This window comes from Rhipicephalus microplus, chromosome 3 (genome assembly GCF_043290135.1).
Source record: "Rhipicephalus microplus isolate Deutch F79 chromosome 3, USDA_Rmic, whole genome shotgun sequence".
Classification (NCBI taxonomy): Eukaryota; Metazoa; Arthropoda; class Arachnida; order Ixodida; family Ixodidae; genus Rhipicephalus; species Rhipicephalus microplus.
This window is the reverse complement of record NC_134702.1, coordinates 236,115,146-236,121,768: the sequence shown is the minus strand read 5'-3', so window position 1 is coordinate 236,121,768 and position 6,623 is coordinate 236,115,146. Positions and strand designations below refer to the sequence as shown.

The following is a 6,623-nucleotide window of genomic DNA, read 5'->3' as shown; positions in this document are numbered from 1 at the left end:
GCCGACGCTCTGGTCACTGCTATCAGTGCTCGTGCGTAGTTGAAGTTTGACGTTCAGTTTTCTTGACACAAGTTTGACCGAATAAACAGTTTCATCTGATCAACGAGTCTGCTCCCTTTGTCCACGTCACTGCCCCGTGACAAACGCTTAAATACAAAAATCATTCAGTACGAGTTGAAAACGTTTACTATGAGTATCAATCCCAAACGGCTGTGATAGCAATATGCCACACTACGGCCAGCGGAACTGCCAGTGACGTTATGGCAGTCGACATGGCGTTTCAGTTTCTCCGCGATGTTTAGAGCACTCCATGTTGGTTTTGGCACACCTTACATAAGGGCTTGGAAACCGGCGATACGCGGGGCAATCTTTTGTGACTCCCAGCAGAACGCCGGCAACCCACTCTCTTCCCACAGCTAAACTTCTGAGTCGTCCCGGCTGACCTCTAAACATCTCTTGCATTGTCCACGTCTGTCGGTCAAGAACCCTTATGTAGTTCTTTCAGATTTTGGTTAGACCGTTCAGCACAAAATGAAGCAAATACAGAGCTTTTCTTTTTCTTATAACGTGTATTTAGTAAAGCTTCAGTTCATACACTGCACGCAGCACCACCTTTAAGAGGTGCTAAAGGTCAACATTATCAGCAGCCAAAAGAGAACATCGCTAAGTTCCAAGACTGAGCTTGTTGGTCAAACTTACCCGTAGTTTTTGCAACGAAACGACCCTGCGGAACACAAGAAGCATACGCACACAAGAGAGTGTTCCATTCTGAAAGTTAGTGCTCTGTAGTACGGGTATCTACCTCGAATTTCATCGATTAATTTTGGTATACAAGCTACAGTGACAACAAAGTTCCCGCGTCTTATCCACATTCGTAGACAGTGATTACGAAATCAGCAAAGCAGAGAAAAATACACTTTACACGCGTGTCTCTAAGCGCTATGGTATATTACACCCCACACATATCTACATCGATGTACAAAAACTGGCTCAGATGTGCTCTTTCAGTTATGCTATCTTTGATTAACCCCGATAGCTCAGACTTGACTGGCTATAAAAGCTTCCAGGTTTCGACTTGCCTTCATTTGTGCACTAGAGGCCTCGTGGGTCAAACGGACGTGGGCGTTCTTCCTCAAGAATACTAGCGTGAGTACGGAAATACTTGTGCTGTTTGTATATCGGGAACGATTTCCTGTCGTCTCATCACAGAATTACGAGAATGAAAAATGTGCTGCGAACAGCCTTCACCCACGTGAACCAGAACCTTTTATAAGTAATTACAGTATTACAAAGTTTAAGAGTAGCGCACCGCGAGCCCTTGCGGTGCGGTCGCTGCCACTGCGCATGCGTCGTAACGCGAGTCGGTGTTCGTGTTCACGGACCGCACGCAGAAAATTCGAAATTGCATGCGGTGATGGCCACCCGCACGTGGCCCATAAGCGCTGGTTTCAAAGCTACGGGCGGTGATAGCGTCCCGCATGTGGCCCAAAAGCGCTGGTTTCAAGGCTATAGTGTCGCTGCGATCGTGCGTTGCGGTTCGTATCAGGGCAAATGCTATTATAAAGCTCTTATGGCGCCTGCAACGCCCGCAGCGCTTGGAAACAGTATTCTAAACCTTCCTAATGTCGTAAGACAGGATGTGTGCACTACGGCTTACGTATAGAGGACTGACACGGCTTACCTAGGAGGTCGAATATTTAGAGTGATGCATTAAATGCCAGGCAAGCGAGTGACCTCAGATATTTATCCCTGGATTTTATCCGTGTAATTATGTCCTACTCATGCTGCGTTGAATTATATACCTGCAATGGTAGTCTAAATTGCACAAAAACTTTGTATCAACAGTCTTACGAACGACTCCTTCCAGCAATAGGGGATATTTAAAATGTGCAGCAGCATATGTCGATGATCCCATAAGCTCCACCTGCCATGCCGTGTGGGTCACGAAAACAACACCAGTGGCATATCGTAGCTTTTACGGTGAAAGGTACTGATTGCTGATCTACATTCTGCAGTGACTTCCCAATGCTTCTTGCTCGGTTCGAGCACCCAGAGAGCCCTAAAAATGCCTAACTAATCCTCTGAGCGAATAGAACCTGTAGACGTGCAGTTGTCTCATCAACAATATCAGCATCCACGGCAGTGACCGACACACACAAAAGCACTCTGGAACTTCGGTTCCCATTTATCCATACAATTTAGTTACTCGACTGCAGCATAGCCAGACTTGCAGAACGATGTATTCTGATATGTTCTTTTTAAAACAGACGCCCGATATGCCACACGCATGAGAGAGCGAAACTGACGGTGATCACCATATAGCTTGACGGTAATGCAGATAGACGAGCGCGAGGACTTAAACACGTGTACTTATTTACAGTGCAACAGAAGCTACTGCGCACGCTTTCAGTGAATCGATGCCGCCACACGAGACCTGATCGTAATATTCAAGCAGCCACTGAAGAGTGCTCCCACGCCCCGCCGCGGAGGTCTAGCGGCTAAGGTACTCGGCTGCTGACCCGCCAGTCGCGGGATCAAATCTCGGCTGCAGCGGCTGCTTTTTCGATGGAGGCGGAAGTGTTGTAGGCTCGTGTGCTCAGATTTGGGCGCACGAAAAGAAACCCAAGGTGTTAAAATTTCCGGAGCCTTCCACTACGGTGTCTCTCATATTCATATGGTGGTTTTGGGATGTTAAACTCTACATATCAATCAATAAGAGTGCGCCCACTTTCGTGCTCCGAAGTAGTGTCTAGTCCGCGCACCTCGTGCGCCAATTGTGCCCTTCGCTTTAAACCACCTGCTTTTATTTTTTTTCTTCTCCGTTCTTCTGCAATCACACCCTGCGAACACGGAACGCTTAGGCACAAAACATTCACGTAAAAATAGTAAAAAAACAAAAAGTCTAGAAAAAAGGAGACAGACAGCAGCGCTGGCTAACAAGCTTGATTTGCTGGAAGCACGCAATATAAACTTGAACAGTATCTGAAAAAAAATGAGAAACAATAAAACAGAGATAAAAAAATTGAAAGCCTGTTGACACAGACACTATCCAGCCTTGCCATTGCCGGAGCCTCATAAATTTCGCTAATCTGGTTCTGAAGGCACATAACCGCAGCACAATGCTGAAAGTAGGGGGAACAGCCGCAGTCCGGCATTGAATACCGAGGTGTTCTGATGCCTTCGGAAAGACTTGTGAGCGTGCTGTATAAGCCGCTCATTTAAACACTGGCCTGTTTGGTCGATGTACACTTTTTTCCGCATGATGGGGGTAGAGAGTACACCACCCCTTTGATGCAAGAAACGAGCTTGTTCCCACGCTTGGTCTGACAGGCTCGCTCTCCTCTAGAACCAGGATACACGGCCTTGCCCATCTTAGCCCGTTTTTCTGAGTGTGAAAAAAACTGTCTACTTCGCACCTTCTGGCCACTTTTTGAGGTTGTGTATGAGGCCATAGATATAACAAGCAACAAAGTTTTGTTTGTAATTTACTTCATTTATTATCGTCTTTCGATGGTAAACGCACTCCGATCTTGCCCGCGTTTTCTTTTTCTTTTCTGGCAAAATATCGGATCTGACAGCAACTATTTCGACAGATTTTACGTCCGTATCTAAACTGCCTTTAAATTTTGTAGTTGATTAAGATTTGCTTCTCTAAGCTTTGATGAATCGAATTCCGCGAATTCACAAGCGTCCTATGGTACTTCAGTGCCGCGACGTAATATCGGTTGGAACGTTGATTATTAGTTCTTTATTTTCAACACCTCTACTTCACTTTTGTTCAGGACCACTTCTTCTACGTCGTATTGGAGCCCTTCATTGACAGCCCCTAGGAGGCATCGTCAACGCACTTGTTGCCCGCGAGGTCTACTCTGCACTGGCTTGCCTACTACCTGTAATACTACCACCAAAGGCTAGGTCTATTGATGGAGTCGTCAGAGGCCACGAAGCCCTACCGGGACGTGCAGCTCGGTGTCCCAGAGCCTAACAAATGCTCTACAGGATTTGCAGCACCGGCTAATTCATTGAAAAATCACACGAATGACGAAACACTCCCAGAACCTTGTATTCCTCCTTCAATGGCGAATATTAGCAATGAAACGGGCTTAAGACAGCGCACGTTTGAGGACAACAGCCCGCATTTGTTGAACGATGAATTCAGTGCACAGAGGATTAATGTTTTTGCTCGTGTTAACGAAGATTGTGAGCCGACTACCACGATGATTTGCTTTTTGCATCGGGCGCACTCGGAAGAGCCCTCGATTACGGCTGGCAATGCAAGCACTAATGACGGTCAGCGGCACGAAGATGCTCTTCATAGTGTTCCCGACTCGTCCGAACCTCAACCAGACGTTGTCGCTATTGCAGCATGCACGCAAGTCTTGGACAATCTAATAATGAGCGTTGGCCGAGAAGTACTTGAATTCTTTTTCGGAACATATTTGACTTGCTTCTTGTTGTTTACGCTGCTTGTAATGTGGAACTTGTTGTACATTATCTGTTTGAAGTTCTTGCCATAGGACGCTACTCTTGCGTTGTTATTTGCAAAGAGCAGATGTCTGCGGAGCGCTTACTTTAGAATTTTAAAAATTACAGCACACCGTATACGGTGCGTTTTCGCAGGGCTCTGAGGTCTCGTCTTGTGGTACCATAAGTTGCCGCAGTGCAAGATGCTCTAGCTGCCGCATCTCATGTCCAGGCTAAAACATACCTTTGTATCAGGTGTGAAATTGACAGGCGCACTGGGCGCTGCTTCATATTTTACGTGATTTTTATACCTGTCTGAGCAGGCACGTACTTTACTTTTATTTTACACGACTACAGCTATACTGTACCACGTTGTTACAGAGGTTTTCTAAGGTGGGATGATTTGGTCGGTACTGTGATAAATGACCTTGTGTTTCTTCTGAAGCTTCCTCTTGACAGTGGCAATAAAATAGGATTATTATTTGTGCCTATTTGTTACGCAGACGTTGCTTAGGATACTTGCACATTCAGTACTACATTCAATATTTTGAGGTGTCTGCGTGGAATTTCGGTAGTTGCTTGTTTTTAAGACGAAATAATGTCGTCCTTCGGGCAACTGCAGCGCACCTTTGGCCGTGAACTTCTGAGCTATAATCAGAAGTTAGACTGTATTGTTACCGATATGCGCAGAATAGAATAGTCAGTTTCCTCACAGGAATGACTAAATGTTACAGCAGCAAATAAACAAAATACAGTGACTTCGCAGTATAGTGCTCCGGATTTTTTGACTACATGGCTGTCCTTAATGAACGGCAAACTACACGCGCCTCCAACTTATATGTGGCCAGGATTCGATACCGCAACCTTCGAGCCAGTCGTACAACACAATAGCCAATATACAATGCGAAAGTACCAAAACGAGATGTTATGCGAAGTGATCTTCTCAACATTCTACTGTCCTATCAAAGTAGGCGGAACTTAACAAAACACGTCCGTGGAAAAAACACAAGAGTCACAGCAAGCGATCGTGAGCTTCGCGCTATCCGCCCGTTCAGCTCAAACCACTTGGTGAGACTAGCCTGCAATCAGGTTTATTCGTTTGTAAGCAGCCTCCTCATCACTGCAAAAACCAACGAACGTGACTGGCTTGACAAAGTGCAAATACATGCACGGCCACTGCCTATCATCGTCATCGAGTCATTCACTCGAAGCGGCGCTTCTATCTCTCTCCCATATTTCTACTTGCGATCTCTCGAAACTACTTTCACCATCACAGCGCATCTCTTTCAATGTTGGCGTGGTGTCCTACAGCTAATAATGGGACCCTTGGCGCTGTTACACGATTATAGACATTTTAAATGTCACAAGCATAGTGCCCCAAAAAACTTCCGGTTTCCTCATTTTTCAGCTCTTAACGTCGAAAGTGAATGGACGCTTTGAATGGAAAGGAAAGTCTCTCACTAGTTTTTCACGAAAAGGAAAAGGCGTTAACCTCAAAGAAATCTTCTATAAACTTTGTGTAGCTCAATTAATAGAACACCTATTTGAATATACTTTGTCAAGCAAGGGAAGAAAAGTGTAGAAACTTAGCAGGCTATTTTCTTAAGTTCTTCATGCCCACCGTTGCTATTATGGCACATCGGGAGACGAAACCAGACGTCATCAAGGGCGTGCACTTGCAAACAGTAAATGGTCTATAGTTTACCATAAGTGTTACAGCGGGGGTTAATGGAATAGCATTAACCTGCAGCTGACGTTTGGGGCGAACAGCTTCTTGCACTTTAGCGAGATAGCGTTAAACCTGAGCGCCGGCCTCAAACTCGCCGGTGGCGGCGCGCCGATGTTTGCACCTTCGGCGGCGGTGCAGGGAATGAAGGGGGGTATAATAAATTCAAAGGTTGCCCAAGAAAGAAATTGGTTCCTTGAAATATACAATATTATATACATTCCTTAATGTACTTCTCTGAAAGGGCGAAGCAGTTAATGTAATAGCAACACGTTTTGATGTTATTTACTTACAGGTACTGTTGTCCCAGATTTTGAGACAGAGCAAGTGTACATACAGATGTTGAGCAACTTGAACAATTACAGTTTAAGCGAACACGTGTTTACGCAAATATTTTGTTTTTCAAGTTTCTCTGCGCCGAGTCTGCGCAGAG

At 45.4% G+C, this 6,623-nt stretch overlaps 1 long non-coding RNA gene across 1 annotated transcript; it reads left to right on the top strand.

The window, feature by feature from the left end:
* Window positions 1-1,094: 1,094 nt before the first annotated feature.
* LOC142803524 (uncharacterized) lies at window positions 1,095-4,962 on the top strand. Its single transcript, XR_012894152.1, has 2 exons — window positions 1,095-1,146; window positions 3,783-4,962. It is a non-coding gene; the product is annotated as an uncharacterized LOC142803524 (long non-coding RNA).
* The last annotated feature ends 1,661 nt before the right edge of the window (window positions 4,963-6,623 follow it).